This window comes from Magnolia sinica, chromosome 5, assembly GCF_029962835.1.
Source record: "Magnolia sinica isolate HGM2019 chromosome 5, MsV1, whole genome shotgun sequence".
Lineage (NCBI taxonomy): Eukaryota > Viridiplantae > Streptophyta > Magnoliopsida > Magnoliales > Magnoliaceae > Magnolia > Magnolia sinica.
The window spans coordinates 52,785,851-52,804,514 of NC_080577.1; positions in this window are offsets into that span (position 1 = coordinate 52,785,851).

The window sequence follows — 18,664 nt, forward strand, 5'->3', positions numbered from 1 at the left end:
ATAACTCTCTCTTTAGAGGTCGAATTTATACTATTTCAGGTCATTTGAATAGTAACTTGTCAAGCTTCCAAATGAGACCAAAATTTCCTAATTCAGAGAACGTTCCATATCGCAAAAGCACGTTGGAACTCTTCGATTGTCATTTTTTAATATGGATTGTTAATCTTTCCAAATTGCGCGATGCAACGGAGATGCAGTTAACTCCATTGTTTGATGTTGGATTGTTTCAATTTTTGGTCATCTGATAGGTACATTAATGCTCTTTCATTCCTGACTGGAATCGTCATTTTTTGAGACCATTTGGGCATCCGTAAGTGGGATCGCGGTCGTCAGTCCAGAATGTTTCCTTCATCTCCTTGTCCAATAGTAACCCTCATAACTCTTTCTTTAGAGGTCAAATTTAAGCTATTTCAGGTCCTTGGGATGGTAACTTGTCAACCTTCCTAATGGGACCAGAATTGCCTAATTCAGAGGCCGTTCGATATCCCAAAAGCACATTGGAACTCTTCGATCGTCACTTTTCAAGATGGATTGTTAATGTTTCTAAATCGCGTGATCCAATGGAGACGCCCATAACTCCATCGTTGATGTCGGATTGGGTCGATTTTTGGTCATCTGAAAGGCACTTTAGTGCTTTTTCTTTACTGATTAGAATCGTCATATTTCGAGATCATTTGGGCATCTGTAAGTGGGATCGTAGTTGTCGGCCCAGAATGTTTCCTTCATCTCCTTGTCCAATAGTAAGCCTAATAACACTCTCTTCAGGGGTCTAATTTTGATTATTTTAGGTCATTGGAATGGTAACTTGTCAAGCTTCCAAATGGGACCAGAATTGCCTAATTCAGAGACCGTTCGATATCCCAAAAGCACGTTGGAACTCTTCGATCGTCATTTTTCAATATGGACTATTAATCTTTCCAAATCGCACGATCCAATGGAGGGGCCCATAGCTCCATAATTTGATGTCGGATTGGGTCAATTTTTGGTCATGTTCAAGGTACTTTAGTGCTCTTTCCTTCCTGCCTGGATGGTCATATTCTGAGATGATTTGGCTATCCATAAGTGGGATCGAAATCGTCGGTCCTGAATATTTCCTCCATCTCCTTGTCCAATAGTAAGCCTCATAACTCTCTCTTCAGAGGTCGAATTTAGACTATTTCAGGTCATTGGATTAGTAACTTGTCAAGCCTCCAAATGGGACTAGAATTTCCTAATTTAGAGACCGTTCGATATCCCAAAAGCACATTGGAACTCTTCGATTGTCATTTTTCAATATGGATTGTTAATCTTTCCAAATCACTCGATCCAACTGAGATGCCCAAAACTCCATCATTTAATGTCGGATTGGGTCAAATTTTGGTCATCTGAAAGGTACTTTAGTGCTCTTTCATTCCTGACTGGAATCGTCATATTCCGAGACCATTTGGGCATCCGTAAGTGGGATCGCAGTCGTCGGTCCTGAATATTTCCTTCATCTCCTTGTCCAATAGTAACCCTCATAACTCTCTCTTCAGAGGTCGAATTTAGACTATTTCAGGTCATTGGAATGGTAACTTGTCAAGCTTCCAAATGGGACAAGAATTGCCTAATTCAGAGACCGTTTGATATCCCAAAAGCATGTTGGAAGTCTTTGATCATCATTTTTCAATATGGACTGTTAATCTTTCCAAATCTCGTGATCCAACTGAGATGCTCATAACTCCATCGTTTGATGTCAGATTTGGTCAATTTTTTGTAATCTGAAAGGTACTTTAGTGCTCTTTCATTCCTGACTGGAATCATTGTATTCTGAGACCATTTGGGCATTTGTAAGTGGGATCGTAGTCGTCAGTCCAGAATGTTTCCTTCATCTCCTTATCTAATAGTAACCCTCATAACTTTCTCTTTAGAGGTCCAATTTAGACTATTTCAGTTCGTTGGAATGGTAACTTGTATAGCTTCCAAATGAGACCAGAATTACCTAATTCAGAGATCGTTCGATATCTCAAAAGGATGTTGGAACTCTTCGCTCGTCATTTTTCAATATGGATTGTTAATATTTGCAAATCATGCGATCCGATAGAGACGCCGATAACTCCATCGTTTGCTGTTAGATTTGGTCAGTTTTGGGTCTTCTGAAACATACATTTGTGCTCTTTCTTTCCTGACTGGAATCGTCGTATTCCGAAACCATTTGGGCATCCGTAAGTGGAATCGCTGTCGTCAGTCCAAAATGTTTCCTTCATCTCCTTGTCCCGTGGTAACCCTCATAACGCTCTCTTCAGAGGTCGAATTTATACTATTTCAGGTCATTGGAATGGTCACTTGTCAACCTTCCAAATGGGACCAGAATTGCCTAATTCAGAGACCGTTCGATATCCCAAAAGCATGTTGGAACTCTTCGATTGCCATTTTTCATTATGGAATTTTAATCTTTCCAAATCGCACGATCCAACTCAGATGCCCATAACTTCATCATTTGATGTCGGATTGGGTCAATATTTGCTAATGTGAAAGGTACTTTTGTTCTCTTTCATTCCTGACTAGATGGTCGTATTTCGAGACAGTTTGGGCATCTGTAAGTGGGATCACAATCGTCGGTCCTGAATGTTTCCTCCATCTCCTTGTCTAATAGTAACCCTGATAACTCTAGAGGTCGAATTTAGACTATTTCTGGTCTTTGGAATTGTAACTTGTTGAGCTTCCAAATGGGACAAGAATTTCCTAATTCAAAGACCGTTCGATATCCCGAAAGCATGTTGGAACTCTTCAATTGTCATTTTTAAATATGAATTGTCTATCTTTCCAAATTTCAAATTTCAACATTCAACCAGTTTCATTCCACAAGCTCAAACATACTCCCCCACTCCCCCTGAGTAACATAATCAATGCTACTCCTCTCACAATCACATCATTAAGAATAAACCATTCTCCCCCTTTTTGTCACAATATGACAAAGGAGAATGAAATAAAGGGATATATGAGAGTAAACATGAGGAGTTATGAGAATATAGCAAAACAGCATAGCTTCACATAGAATAAATATCCAGCATAAAACATAGATAGTATCCAACTCAAAATCAGTCAACCAAGTGCTAAGTTATAAAGTTATTACAGACCAGAAGTCTCATATAAACTAGTCAGAACCAGAACCAGATGACGGAGCAGGAATAGAGGGATCAAGTTGGTGCATGCCTTTGTTCAATCGCCTAAGATATTTGCGCATGTACTTGAATTGTAAATCATGAGCAACAGACATGTTTTCCATCTTTACATTTATATTCTCAACTTTATCCTCTAATGCACTAAGACGAGCATCAACATCAGATGGTTCAAAATCTGGATCATTTGTTGAGTCAGAATCCAGTTCCTCAAAAATGTCATCCATATTAATGTCATCACCAGCTTCTTCATGACCACCACCACCACCACCACCACCTTGTTCAGGAAGTAGATCCAGCTTCATCTTATTGATATTAGTATTGTTGAAGATCAGATGATGGATTGGTGTCTCATCAACCGGCATATCGACTAACATATGTGTAGCCAATACAGTCATTAAATAGGCAAAAGGAATGTCACTATGACCAGGATGGAGTCTAAACTGAAGAATGAAATGACAGATTAAGGATGGTAAACAAATCTAGTACCATTGGAAATAGCATAAACGAAGTCAAGTTAGTTTTATTACCCGAACGAGGATACAGATTAGACACAAAGATTTTATGGAGAATTCTGTACTTGGGTAACAAATACCTTGCGGGAAGCGCATTCCCTTTTTGTGTCCATTGAACATCCATGTTGCACAAGTCTCTAGTGAGCATGTGTTTTTCAGACATTGAGGGTTTATCAGTTAAGTTATGGATAGGAATACCCTCATCATTCACAGGAATGTCCATAAGGGCTGAAATTAAATGACAATCAATGTCAAAAGGCCCTTCTCTAGTAGATATTTTAAAAGTTAAATTATCCTGTGAGAAAGCACTAATACATGTAAACATGGATTGGGCAATGGACCGGTATGCAGGCCCACCCCAATGTAATAAGTTAACCCAACCTACAGCTTTAAGCATAGGAAGGATGTCAAAAGGTGTAATATGATTAACATCAACAGGATGTTTAACAATAACATTACGTAATCTAATGTCCCTAACATATGATGGATCATCATTGGGAACAAGAAGATGACGCTTAGAGATAATGGACGATCTGGAGGAAGAAGAAGGACCACAGGAAGTAGTTTTTCTACCTCTAGAAGCCATTTGCAACAAGGATATCAAGGAAATAAGAAGTTGCAAAGGATTGAGAAGTCAGTTTACACAAAACAAATTTTTTAAAATCCACACCCGTCAGACTTATTTTTGAAAATCCATTTTGTTCCAATGATGTGTTTATCTTTAGGTCTTGGTACAAGATACTAAACATCATTTCTTATGGATTGGTTGAGTTCTTCTTGCATCGCAACAATCCAGTTCTCATCAGCAAGAGCTTCTTTTACGTTAGATGGTTCTATTTGGGATGTAAAACATACATAATTACATATATCCTCAAGTTGTCTACGGGTGCGAACACCGGTGAGAGGGTTTCCAAGAATTTATGTGGTTGGATGATCTCTAACAGTCCTGAACTCAAAATCAGTCTGATTCGATGAAGTATCGGGTTTATCAATGATTAGTACTTCATCATTATCTGAATTAGAAATTGACGTGTTTAAGTGATCATCAATGACAACATTAATGGATTCTTGAATCACACCAGTCCTTTTGTTCAGAACCCTATAAGCTCGACTGTTTAAGGAATGTCCTAGAAAAATACCTTCATCACTCTTCATATCAAATTTTCTCAAATTTTCACGATCACGTAAAATATAGCACTTGCTGCCAAAAACTCGAAAGTATTTAACAGTAGGCTTTTTATTGAACCACAATTCGTAAACCGTTTTATTATTATCTTTGCTAGTGTAGACTCGGTTAATAATATAGCAAGCTGTGTTGACTGCTTCAGCCCAAAGATTTTTAGAGAGCTTCATGCTATTCAACATGACATTAGCCATTTCTTGAAGCACCCTATTCTTTCTTTCTACAATTCCATTTTATTGTGGAGTTTTGGGAGCAGAGAATTCATGTAATATTCCTTGGTCAGTACAGAACTTCTCAAAATTGCTATTCTCAAATTCAAATCCATGATCACTACAAATTTTACTGATTTGAGAAGATTTTTCAGTTCGAATCCTTTTGAAAACTTTTCTTACTTCTTCAAGGGTTTCAGATTTATCCCTTAAGAAGACTACCCAAGTGAATCTGGTAAAGTCATCAACTATTACCAGGATATACTTTTTCCCACCACGACTTTCTGTTCTGGTAGGTCCTATCAGATCCATGTGGAGAAGTTCGAGTGGTCTTGATGTGGTATTTGAATTCACCTTTTTGTGTGAGTTCTTTGTTTGTTTGCTTATCTGGCACTCACCACATATTTTATCTAATTTCTGAAGTTTGGGTAAACCTCTTATAAGTTCTCGTTTGCTCAATCTATATAAATTTCGATAATGTACATGTCCAAGACATTTGTGCCATAAATCAGTCTCGTCTGTATGGACCATGTAACATGTTTGATTAGATGAGCTGGATTCGCTAATAATATAGTAATTTTCAGACGTTCTACGTCTAGTTAATATTATAGAACCCTTATTGTTTAGTATCTCACAGCTTTGATTAGAAAACCGAACATTATGGTTATTATCACATATTTGAGATATACTAAGCAAGTTATGTTTTAAGCCTTCAACATATAAAACATTTTTAAACACAGGAAGATTAAAAAGTTGAACCATACCTTGGCCTATAATCTTGCAGTTGCTACCATCACCAAATGTGACTGAACCATCAGTCATATCTTTCAGATCCATGAATAAAGCTTTGTCACCTGTCATATGCCTGGAGCATCCACTGTCTAAGTACCACTTTGAATGACTTGTTGCTTTGAAAGTAGTGTGAGCAACGAAGCAGGTAACTTTAGGAACCCATTTCATAACTGTTTTGGGTTTAGGAACATAGTTGGTCTTCTTTTGTGTATATTTGTAGGAATGACCTATAGAGGTAGATTTTAAGAGCTCCTTGAGTAAATCAACTATCTTTTCAGCTAGTGGATTTCGTTTCTGATTAAAGTTGACATGGCTACTTTTAGGTTTTTGAAAGGTTTTTAAATTTCTAAAAAAATCTTGATAAGTACTTCTCCCTTTTGAGTTTGAGGACTCTCCTTTAACAAATATAGAAGGAGTATACTTTTGTTTAGGAGGTATATTTTTATCATAGCCCAACCCGGATCGATCGCCACATTTTCTTGATCCGGATAACAGTTTTTCTAACTTTGGATCACCTTGGGCATATTTCCATGTGTCCTTTAGACTCAGAAGAGAAGATACTTTAGTTTTAAGTTTCTCAATTTCAGATTTTAAATCAATAATTAGGGAGTTTTTGAATTCTAAATCGCATTTTGATTTTTCAAAACAATCTGAAATTTGTGATTTTTCTAAGACAAGTGATTCAAAACATTTTTTGAGTTTAGAAAACTTTTCTTTTTGAAGTTTAAGTTTGACAGCAATTTTACAACTTTCCTTATATAGGGCATTGTAAGCGTCTTGAAGATCATCTTCATTTTCACATTCACTACTCAGATTTTCTTCACTTGTTGAGTCATTATCTGAAAATGTGAATTTGGCTAGAGTCATAAGAGCTTTAACCTCATTACCCGACTCAGTTTCAGAATCTTCTGATTCAGAAGAACCTTCAGAATTAGATGATTCATCCCATGTAGCCAACATACCATTCTTCTTGGGTTTGTCCCTTTTAGGACATCTATTTGCTAAGTGCCCATATTCTTGATAATTGTAACATTGACTATCTTTCAAAGATTTTCGAGATTTGGGTCTAAACTTCTTTTTATCATTTGATTTTTGAAAATCAACCCTTTTCTTGCTTTTGAAAATCTTGTAAAATTTCTTAGCTAAAAAAGCCATATCATCTTCTGAATCAAAATTTTCTTCTGAATTACATTTAGAAGATTTTAGTGCGATAGATTTACCTTTAGGAGCTTTAAAGTTTAACTCGTAGGTTTGTAGAGAACCAACTAGTTCTTCTACCCTCATATTATCCGTATCACGAAGTTCTTGGATCGCAGTTACTTTAGAATTGAACTGTTCAGGAAGTGAGCGTAATATTTTTGCACATACTTTACTTTCTGGGATTTTATCGCCAAGACCCCACATTGAGTTTACAATGTCTTTTAATCTAGTGTAAAAGTCCATAAACATTTCATTTTCCTCCATATGAATTTCTTCAAATCTGGTTGTGAGGAGTTGGACTTTAGATTTTTTAACAATTGTAGTACCCTCGTGTGTCATTTCTAATATATCCCAAGCTTGCTTTGCAGTATCACAGGAAATGATTCTTTTGAACTCATCCGGTGATAGTGCGCAAGTAATTGCATTTAGTGCTTTAGCATTTGCACTACTCTCACTTTTCTGAAGAGTGGTCCATTGGTAATATGGTGTGACTTTCATAGATTTGAACCATCAACCCCAGTAACTTCTATGATAGGAGGTTTCCATTCAGTTGCTGTGGCTTACCACACACTCTCATCCATTGATTTGAGGAAGATCCTCATTCTGGCTTTCTAATAGTCATAGTTGGAGCCATCAAAGGGTGGAGGCCTAGTGACTGAAAGGCTATCAAAATTTGACATCTTAAATAGCTTAAATCGTTAGCTCAGGAATTAAATCCAAGAATAAAAAAGAGAAACTTGGCTCTGATACCACTTGAAAAGGCCTAGCTATATGTCCTAGAGGGGGGGGGGGGGGTGAATAGGACAATGCCAAATAAAACTTATAATAGCGGAATTAAAAAGAATATGATAGCCAAAATAAATCACAATGCAAGAAAGTAAAATAACCTCAAAATTCAGATCTTGAGAGGTTGATACAAATGTTGTTCTAAGGACAACCTTACACAAAAAACCAGAGTTTATGGTAGGACAACCTTATTTCTAGAAAGATCTTTATATCAAATCTCAAACCGAAGAGGAATACAGAAATAAATACAAACTGAATTAAAATAAATTGTAATCACAAATGTATTGTTCTAAGGACAGCCATACACCATAAAAATGGCAGGGCAACCTTGCTGGAACAACTTTTAAAGGAAATTAAATATCAAGCTGATAAAGGAATAGCAGAAAATAAATTCTAAACTATTACAAAATTCTCACAATGCCTGAATTAAATGATTACAACATTCACCACCATACATACATCCCACAAAAGAATAATTAAAGATCAGAAGTATAAATCATTCAACCACAACACAAGGGATTATAGTGGTTCGCCTGTGTGTTCACCAACTGTTAAACAACAGCCACACAGAATGCTACTCCACTCTTAATATCCTTACACAGGGGATATTAGCGTTCACTAACAAAATAGGTTTTCCTAGGTTCACCCAAAACCTTTACAATTGTGTCTTTGTCTGTGGGCTTACACAATTAAAAAAACCCCACTTCTGAGTTTTCCTGGCTCTCCTCAGATAACCAATACAACAAGATTTTTCTGGCAAATCTTGAAAGAAACCAAAACAGAAAAGAATTTATAATTAAATGTAAAATACCTGATTATCTCCTTCGTTGTAGCAGCCCGGTAGAACCAAATCAGAGTAGATGATTGAATGTCCAAGTTCAATGTCCAGTACTCAATTACAATGGTTCTAATTCTAATAGATTTTAAATTAAACCAAATAGGGCTTGCCTTAATTGATTTTGATTCCAAAGAAAGGGACTAACAATTCCTCTTATCAAATTAGATTGGAATAGCAGAAACAAAATCAATTAAATAAAGCTAAGGAAAGAGAATATTAAATAAGCACACTTAGCTTAGATGGAGCACAGAATTATCTCTCAGAAGTTCGATGAAGATTGGCTTGAATGGATTAATTAATTCGATAATTTCTTTTGAGATTTGTGCACTATTTATAGGTGAGCAGATCGCGTCTTCGACTGGTCTAGGGAGCTCTTCGACTAGTCGAAGCAATAACAGATATTTGAAAAATCAGGCGCGATAAGCTTTGACCGTTCTACGACTGGTCGAAGGTCTCCTTCGACTGGTCGTAGGTCACCTTCGACTCTCCTTTGACTGGTCGAAGAACCTGAAAAACATCGCTGGATTTTGAGTCGAAGATTTTTGACTGGTTGAAGATGCAGTTCCTTCGACTGGTCGAACAGATTCCTGGACTAGTCGAAGCCTAACAGATTTTATCTGAAATTTGTAACAAACTCAGGATTGATCGAGGAATTTCTTAGACTGGTCGAAGCAACTCTAGGACTAGTCGAAGAAGACCTAGGACTAGTCGAAGAACAGACCAAACTTATGTAAAATAAACATTCGATTTATGTATCCAAAGTGACCTACTTCTAAGGTTAACCTAAGGTCAGTCAAACCTCAACCATGAAGTAAGGACATTGAAACATTAGGAACTAGTGACCTTGAAGTATGAGCCTTGAAGTCTTGATGTAGTTCAATCTTGAAATCTTGATGTAGCTCAATCTTGAAATCTTGATGTAGCTCAATCTTGAAAGTGTCTTGAGTTCTTTAAAAACTGCCTTGTACTCTTCTTGAAGTCTTACAGCTTGAGTCTTGTCTTGTGAGCAGTTCTTGCATTCAAGATTGATCCTTATACTTGTGAGCTTTGCTTGTTGTGAGCTTAGCTTGTTCATGAATGTTGATCCTTGAGAGAGCTTCACTTATGCAAGTTATATAAAACAGTGATTTTGGCACCACAAATTTGACAACAGACAGGGATATAAACTATAACACTTACACTCTTTGATAGTCATTTTTCAATATGGATTGTTAATCTTTCTAAATTGTACAATCGAACGGAGACACCCATAACTCCCTCGTTTGATGTCGGATATTTGGGTATCCGTAAGTGGGATAGCAGTCGTCGGTCTAGAATGTTTCCTGTATTTCCTTTTTCATTAGTAACCCTCATAACTCTCTCTTTAGAGGTCGAAGTTAGACTATTTCAGGTCAATGGAATGGTAACTTGTCAAGCTTCCAGATGGGACCAAAATTTCCTAATTCAGAGACCGGTCGATATCCCAAAAGCACGTTAGAACTCTTCGATCGTCAGTTTTCAATATGGATTGTTAATCTTTCCAAATTGAACGATCCAATGGAGACGGCGATAACTCCATCATTTGATGTCGGATTGGGTGAATTTTTGGTCATCTGAAAGGTACTTTAGTGCTCTTTCATTCCTGACTGGAAGGTCGTATTCCGAGTGGATTTGAGCATCGGTAAGTGGGATCGTAATCGTCGGTCCTGAATGTTTCCTCCATCTCCTTATCCAAAAGTAACCCTCATAACTCTCTCTTTAGAGGTTGAATTTAGATTATTTTAGGTCATTGGAATGGTAACTTGTCAAGCTTCCAAATGGGACCACAATTTCCTAATTCAGAGACCGTTCGATATCCAAAGAATAACGTTGGAACTCTTTGATCGTCATTTTTCAATATGGAGTGTTAATCTTTGCAAATCGCGCGATCTAACAGAGATGCAGATAACTCCATCATTTGATGCCGGATTGGGTCGATTTTTAGCCATCTGAGAGGTATTTAGTGCTTTTTCATTCCTGACAAGAATCATCATTTTTCGAGACCATTTGGGCATCCGTAAGTAGGATAGTAGTCGTGTCTCTAGAATTTTTCCTTCATCTCATGTCCAATAGTAACCCTCATAACTCTCTCTTCAGAGGTCGAATTTAGACTATTTTAGGTCATTAGAATGGTAACTTTTCAGGCTTCCAAATGGGACCAGAATTGCCAAACGCAGAGACCATTCGATATCTAAAAAGCATGTTAGAACTCTTCGATCGTCATTTTTCAATATGGACTGTTAATCTTTCTAGATCGTGCGATCCAACGGAGATGCCCATAACTCCATCGTCTGATGTCGGATTAGGTCAATTTTTGGTCATCTGAAAGGTACTTTAGTGGTCTTTCATTCCTGACTAGATGGTCGTATTCCAAGACGATTTGGGCATTCGTAAGTGGGATCGCAATCGTCAATCTAGAATGTTTCCTCCATCTCCTCTTCAGAGGTCGAATTTAGACTGTTTCAGGTCATTGGAATGGTAACTTGTCAAGCTTCCAAATGGGACAAGAATTTCCTAATTCAGAGACCGTTCGATATCCCAAAAGCACGTTGGAACTCTTCGATCGTCGTTTTTCAATATGGATTGTTAATCTTTCCAATTTGTGTGATCCAATGGAGATGCCAATAACTCCATTGTTTGATATCGGATTGGGTCGATTTTTGGTCATTTGAAAGGTACTTTAGTGGTCTTTCATTCCTGAGTGGAATTGTTGTATTCCGAGACCATTTGGGCATTTATAAGTGGGATCCCAGTTGTCGGTCTAGAATGTTTCTTCATCTCCTTGTCTAATAGTAACCCTCATAACTCTCGATTCAGTGGACGAATTTAGAGTATTTTAGGTCATTGGAATGGTAACTTGTCAAGCTTCCAAATGGGACCAGTATTGCATAATTTAGAGACTGTTTGATAACCCAAAAGCACGTTGGAACTTTTCATTCGTCATTTTTAAATATGGACTGTTAATCTTTCCAAATTGCGTGATCAAACAGAGACGCTGATAACTCCACCATTTGATGTCGGATTTGGTCAATTTTAGGTCTTCCGAAAGGTACTTTAGTGCTCTTTCATTCCTGACTGGAATCGTTGTATTCTGAGACTATTTGGGCATCCATAAGTGGGATCGTAGTCGTCGATATCCCAAAAGCACGTTGGAACTCTTCGCTCGTCATTTTTCAATAAGGATTGTTAATCTTTCCAAATCGTGCGATCCAATAGAGACGCCGATAACTCCATCGTTTGCTGACGGATTTGGTTGGTTTTGGGTCTTTTAAAACATATATTAGTGCTCTTTCATTCCTGACTATAATCGTCGTATTTTGAGACCATTTGGGCATCCGTAAGTGGTAACGCAGTCGTCGGTCTAGAATATTTCCTTCATCCCCTTGTCCAGTAGTAACCCTCATAACTCACTCTTCAGAGGTTGAATTTAGACAATTTCAAGTCGTTGGAATGGTAACTTGTCAAGCTTCCAAATGGGACCAGAATTGCCTAATTCAGAGACCGTTCCATATCACAAAAGCAAGTTGGAACTCTTCGATCGTCATTTCCCAATATGGATTGTTAATCTTTCCAAATCGTGCGATCCAACTGAGACGCCCATAACTCCAATGTTTGATGTCGGATTGGGTCAATTTTTGGTCATCTAAAAGGTACTTTAGTGCTCTTTCATTCATGACTAGGATCGTTGTATTCCGAGACCATTTGGGCATCCGTAAGTTGGATCACAGTCGTCGGTCCAGAATGTTTCTTTCATGTCCTTGTCCAATAGTAACCCTTATAATCCTCTCTTCAGAGGTTGAATTTAGACTATTTCAGGTCACTGCAATGGTAATTTGTCAGGCTTCCAAATGGAATGAGAATTGCTTAATTCAGAGACCGTTGGATATCCCAAAAGCACGCTGGAACTCTTCGATCATCATTTTTCAATAAGGATTGTTAATCTTTCCAAATCACACGATCCAATGGAGACGCTCATAACTCCATCGTTTGATGTCGGATTGGGTCGATTTTTTGTCACTTGAAAGGTACTTTTGTGCTCTTTCATTTCTGACTTGAATCATTGTATTCTGAGACCATTTTGGCATCCGTAAGTGGGATCGTAGTCGTCGTTCAAGAATGTTTCCTTCATCTCCTTGTCCAATTGTAACCCTCATAAATCTCTCTTCAGAGGTCGAATTTAGACTATTTCAGGTCACTAGAATGGTAACTTATCAAGCTTCTAAATGGGACAAGAATTTTCTAATTCAGAGACCGTTCGATATCCCAAAAGCACGTTGAAACTCTTTGATCGTCATTTTTCAATATGGAGTGTTAATCTTTCTAAATCGCGCGATCCAATAGAGATGCCGATAACTCCATCGTTTGATGTCGGATTTGGTCAATTTTTGGTCATCTCAAAAGTTCTTTAGGGCTGTTTCATTCCAGAATGGAATCATCGTATTCCGAGACCATTTAGGCATCCGTAAGTGGGATCGTAGTCGTTGGTCCAGAATGTTTCGTTCATCTCCTTGTCCAATAGTAACCCTCATAACTCTCCATTTAGAGGATGAATTTAGACTGTTTCAGGTCGTTGGAATGGTAACTTGTTAAGCTTCCAAATGGGACCAGAATTTCCTAATTCAGAGACCGTTCCATATCACAAAAGCAAGTTGGAACTCTTCGATCGTCATTTCTCAATATGGATTGTTAATTTTCCCAAATCGCGCGATCCAAGGGAGACGCCCACAACTCCAATGTTTGATGTCGGATTGGGTCAATTTTTGGTCATCTAAAAGGTACTTTAGTGCTCTTTCATTCATGACTGGAATCGTTGTATTCCGAGACCATTTGGCCATCCGTAAGTTGGATCGCAGTCGTCGGTCCAGAATGTTTCTTTCATGTCCTTGTCCAATAATAACCCTTATAACACTCTCTTCAAAGGTCGAATTTAGACTATTTCAGGTCACTACAATGGTAACTTGTCAGGCTTCCAAATGGGATGAGAATTGCTTAACTCAGAGACCGTTCGATATCCCAAAAGCACGTTGGAACTCTTCAATCATCATTTTTCAATAAGGATTGTTAATCTTTCCAAATCGCGCGATTCAGCGGAGACGCTCATAACTCCATCGTTTGATGTCGGATTGGGTCAATTTTTTGTCATTTAAAAGGTACTTTTCTGCTCTTTCATTTCTAACTTGAATCGTCATATTCTGAGACCATTTTGGCATCCGTAAGTGGGATCGCAGTCGTCGTTCAAGAATGTTTCCTTCATCTCCTTGTCCAATTGTAACCCTCATAAATCTCTCTTCTGAGGTTGAATTTAGACTAATTCAGGTCATTGGAATGGTAACTTGTTAAGCTTCCAAATGGGATAAGAATTTTCTAATTCAGAGACCGTTCGATATCCCAAAAGCACGTTGAAACTCTTCGATCGTCATTTTTCAATGTGGAGTATTAATCTTTCCAAATCGCGCGATCCAACAAAGATGCTGATAACTCCATCATTTGATGTCGGATTTAGTCAATTTTTGGTCATCTGAAAAGTTCTTTAGGGCTGTTTCACTCTAGACTGGAATCATCGTATTCCGAGACCATTTAGGCATCCGTAAGTGGGATCATAGTCGTTGGTCCAGAATGTTTTGTTCATCTCCTTGTCTAATAGTAACCCTTTTAACTCTCCCTTCAGAGGATGAATTTTGACTGTTTCAGGTCATTGGAATGGTAACTTGTCAAGCTTCCAAATGGGACCAGGATTTCCTAATTCATAGACCGTTCGATATCCCAAAAGCACGTTGGAACTCTTTGATCGTCACTTTTCAATATGGATTGTTAATCTTTCCAAATTGCGCGATCAATTAGAGACGCCGATAACTCCATCGTTTGATGTTGGATTTGGTCTATTTTGGGTCTTCTGAAAGGTAGTTTAGTGCTGTTTCATTCTTGACTGGAATCGTCGTATTCCAAGACCATTTGGGCATCCGTAAGTGGGATCGTAGTCGTCGGTCCAGAATGTTTCCTTCATCTCCTTGTCCAATAGTAACCCTCATAACTCTCTCTTCAGAGGTCAAATTTAGACTATTTCAGGTCGTTGGAATGGTAACTTGTCTAGCTTCCAAATGAGACCAGAATTGCCTAATTCAGAGACTGCTCGATATCCCAAAAGCACGTTGGAACTCTTCGATCGTCATTTTTCAATATAGATGCTTAACCTTTCCAAATCCCACGATCCAACGGAGATGCCCATAACTCCAACGTTTGATGTCGGATTGGGTCGATTTTTGGTCATCTAAAAGGTTTTTTTACTACTCTTTCATTCCTAACTGGATTCGTCGTATTCTGAGATGATTTGGGCATCCGTAAGTTGGATTGCAGTGATTGGTCCAGAATGTTTCCTTCATCTCCTTGTCCAATAGTAACCCTCATACCCCTCTCTTCAAAGGTTAAATTTAGACTATTTCAGGTCATTGGAATGTTAACTTGTCAGGCTTCCAAATGGGATTAGAATTGCCTAATTCAAAGACCGTTCGATATCCCAAAAGCACGTTGGAACTCTTCGATCGTCACTTTTCAATAAGGATTGTTAATCATTCTAAATCGTGCAATCCAACGAAGACGCCCATAACTTCATCGTTTGATGCCGGATTGGGTTGATTTTTGGTCATCCAGAAGGTACTTTAGTGCTCTTTTATTCCTTGCATGAATCGTCGTATTTCGAGACAATTTGGGCATCCATAAGTGGGATTGCAGTCCTCGGTCCAGAATGTTTCCTTCATCTCCTTGTCCAAAAGTGACCCTCATAACTCTCTCTTCAGAGGACGAATTTAGACTATTTTAGGTCATTGGAATAGTAATTTGTCAAGCTTCCAATTGGAACCAGAATTGCCTAATTCAGAAGCCGTTCGATATCCCAAAAGCATGTTGGAACTGTTCGATCGTCATTTTTCAATATGGACGGTTAATCTTTTCAAATCGTGCGATCCAACTCAGATGCCCATAACTCCATTGTTTAATGTCAGACTTGGTCAATTTTTGGTAATCTGAAAGGTACTTAAGTGCTCTTTCATTCCTGACTTGATGGTCAAATTTTGATACGATTTGGGCATCCGTAAGTACGAATGAAATCGTCGGTCGTGAATGTTTTCTCCATCTCCTTGTCCAATAATAACCCTCATAACACTCTCTTCAGAGGTTAAATTTAAAGTATTTCTGGTAATTCGAATAGTAACTTGTCAAGCTTCCAAATGGGACAAGAATTTCCTAATTCAGAGACCATTCGATATTCCAAAAGCACGTTGGAGCTCTTCCATCGTCATTTTTCAATATGGATTCTTAATTTTTCCAAATCGCGTGATCCAACAGAGACGCCGATAACTCCATCATTTGATATCGGATTGGGATGCTTTTTTGTCATCTGAAAGGTACTTTTGTGCTCTTTCATTCCTGACAAGAATCGTCGTATTCCGAGACCATTTGGGCATCCGTAAGTGGGATCATAGTTGTCGGTCCAGAATGTTTCCTTCATCTCCATGTCTAATAGTCACCCACATAACTCTGTCTTCAGAGCTCGAATTTAGACTATTTAAGATCATTGGAATGGTAACTTGTCAAGCTTCCAAATGGGTCCAGAATTGGTTAATTCAGAGACCGTTCGATATCCCAAAGCACATTGGAACTCTTCGATCAACATTTTTTAATATGGATTGTTAATCTTTCCAAATCGCGCGATCCAATGGAGACGCCCCATAACTCCATCGTTTGATGTCAGATTGGGTCAATTTTTTGTCATTAGAAAGGTACTTTAGTGCTCTTTCATTATTGACTGGAATTGTCGTATTCCGAGATCATTTGGGCATCCATAAGTGGGATCGCAGTTGTAGGTCCTGAATGTTTCCTTCATCTCCTTGTCCAATAGTGACCCTCATAACTCTCTCTTCAGAGGTCGAATTTAGAATATTTCAGGTCATTGGAATGGTAACTTGTCAAGCTTCCAAATGGGACCAGAATTGGCTAATTTAGAGACCGTTCGATAACCTAAAAGAATGTTGGAACTATTCGATCGTCATTTTTCAATATGGATAGTGAATCTTTCCAAATCGTGCGATCCAAGGGAGATGCCCATAACTCCATCATTTGATGTCCGATTGAGTCAATTTTTGGTAATCTAAAAGGTACTTTAGTGCTCTTTCATTCCTGACTAGATGGTCGTATTCCGTGACGATTTCGGCATCTGTAAGTGGGATCGTAAACGTCGGTCCTGAACGTTTCCTCCATCTCCTTGTCAAATAGTAACCCTCACTACTCTCTCTTTAAAGGTCGAATTTATGCTATTTCAGGTCATTGGAATGATAATTTGTTAAGCTACCAAATGGGACATGAATTTCCTAATTTAGAGACCGTTTGATATTCTAAAAGCACGTTGGAACTCATCGATCACATTTTTCAATATGGATTGTTAATCTTTCCAAACCACGCGATCCAACGGAGATGCCCATAACTCCATCGTTTGAGGTCGGATTGGGTCAATTTTTGGTCATCTGAAAGGTACTTTAGTGCTCTTTCATTCCTGAGTGGAATCGTCATATTCTGAGACCATTTGGGCATCCATAAGTGGGATCACAGTCGTCGGTCAAGAATGTTTCCTTCATCTCCTTGTCCAATATTAAGCCTCATAGCTCTCTCTTCAGAGGTTGAATTTAGACTATTTTAGGTCATTGGAATGGTAACTTGTTAAGTTCCCAAATGGGACTAATATTGCCTAATTTAGTGACCGTTCGATATCCCAAAAACACGTTGGAACTCTTCAATCATCATTTTTCAATATGGATTGTTAATGTTTGCAAATCGCGCGATCCAGTGGAGATGCCCATAACTCCATCGTTTGATGTTGGATTTGGTCGATTTTTGGTCATCTGAAAGGTACTTTAGTGCTCCTTCATTCTTGACTAGAATCATTGTATTCTGAGACCATTTGGGCATCCGTAAGTGGGATCGCAGTTGTCAGTCCAGAATGTTTCCTTCATCTCCATGTCCTATAGTGACCCTCATAACTCTCTCTTCAGAGGTCAAATTTTGACTATTTCAGGTCATAGGAATGGTAGCTTGTCAAGCTTCCAATAGGGACCAGAATTGCCTAATTCAGAGACCGTTCGATATCCCAAAAGCACGTTGGAACTCTACGATCATCATTTTGCAATATGGATTGTTAATCTTTCCAAATTGTGTGATCCAACGGAGACATAGATAACTCCATCATTTGATGTCGGATTGGGTCAATTTTTGGTCATCTGAAAGGTACTTTAGTGCTCTTTCAATCCTAATTGGAATCGTCGTATTCCGAGACCATTTGGGCATTCGTAAGTGTGATCGTAGTCGTCAGTCCAGAATGTTTCCTTCATCTCCTTGTCCCATAGTAACCCTCATAACACTCTCTTTAGAGGTTGAAGTTATACTATTTTTGGTCATTGGAATGGTAACTTCTCAAAATTCCAAATGGGAACAGAATAGCCTAATTCAGAAACTGTTCGATATCCCAAAAGCACGTTGGAACTCTTTGATCGTCATTTTTCTTTATGGATTGATAATCTTTCCAGATCGCGCGATCCAAGGGAGATGCCCCATAACTCCATCGTTTGATGTCGGATTGGGTCAATCTTTGGTCATTAGAAAGGTACTTTAGTGCTCTTTCATTATTGACTGGAATCGTCGTATTCCGAGATCATTTGGGAATCCATAAGTGGGATCGCAGTTGTAGGTCCTGAATGTTTCCTTCATCTCTTTGTCCAATAGTGACCCTCATAACTCTCTCTTCAGAGGTCGAATTTAGACTATTTCAGGTCATTGGAATGGTAACTTGTCAAGCTTCCAAATGGGACCAGAATTGGCTAATTTAGAGACCGTTCAATAACCTAAAAGAATGTTGAAACTATTCGATCGTCATTTTTCAATATGGACAGTGAATCTTTCCAAATCGTGCGATCCAACGGAGATGCCCATAACTCCAT